At 43.2% G+C, this 1,084-nt stretch overlaps 1 pseudogene across 1 annotated transcript; it reads left to right on the forward strand.

The window, feature by feature from the left end:
- LOC310871339 (myeloid-associated differentiation marker-like protein 2) lies at nucleotides 1–835 on the forward strand (annotated as a pseudogene). The gene has a single exon. The product of its transcript is annotated as a myeloid-associated differentiation marker-like protein 2 (transcript).
- The last annotated feature ends 249 nt before the right edge of the window (nucleotides 836–1,084 follow it).

Genomic DNA, 1,084 nt, shown 5'->3' on the forward strand with positions numbered 1-1,084 from the left:
ATGCAAAGAGAGCATATCAATTCAGAAGCCACCTGGGGAAGCTACATAACAACGGCAAGGAGCACACGCTCTCTCACCTTCAAAGAAGATGGACATCCCGAGGGATCCTGCATGCACATTCTTGAGATCGTCTTTGGTACTATTGCGTTCTCCGTGAGTGCCTACACTGGTTCGATCAGCAGCTACTGGGTCTACTGCAAGTTCACCTGGTCCTTCTGTCCCTTCGTGACCCTCATCATCACCATCATTGAACTGGTCAAACTCGACATCCCACTCAATATGTTTTGCATGGACTGGCCAGACTTCGCCACTGGCATGGCTATGACCTCCACCCTCATGACCTTGTCCGTCGCCATCATGTACGCCAACTTCTACCCTTGCGCCACGTGCATCAAAGCCTGGGTGGTGACCATATTCGTTTTCCTGTGTGGTGTGGCCTATCTTGTCGAGGTGCTGTGGGATAAAATCTGCAAAAAGAAAAAGGGGACCTATCTAGTATCTAGCTGTTTTGCCTGGATTCTGGAAGGTTTTGGAAGCCTTTGTAAGCTGCATAATTTTCATGTCACTACCACTCACTGCATATTTCGATCACGGATGGATAATGTGCGTTATTGCATATATTCTTCCTTTCCCCTTCATCCTGCTGATCATTGTTGTTAACATCCTGAAGAAGCTGAAGAAGTGCTTACCCTTTAACCTGGACCGTGCTGTGTTCATATTTCTGATCATCTGTGTAGTTCTATATGTTTTTAGACTATTAAAGCTCAAAATCAAATGTCTGTCTTTGGTCATTTTGAAAGCAGGGGATAAAAATGAAGACATTGGAACTGTTTAAAGTGCATTACAGATTTCCACTGAATCAAGATTAGCCCTGCTAAAGGGGAATGTTTTGACAGGTCTGTGGTCTCAGCAACCGTAACTTAGTCATTTTAAGTAAGCAGTTATGTTAGTTTTCATCTATCAATCAGAGCCAGACTCACTGAAAAGAAAAATAGTACATTAACAGCTAGTCTTTCTAATGTTGTCTGTATGCAATGTCAGTTTTGAGGTCAGTCACGATTTAATAATAATCCTGTATTCTTGT

This window comes from Protomyctophum parallelum (assembly GCF_964188405.1).
Source record: "Protomyctophum parallelum genome assembly, chromosome: 14".
NCBI lineage: Eukaryota > Metazoa > Chordata > Actinopteri > Myctophiformes > Myctophidae > Protomyctophum > Protomyctophum parallelum.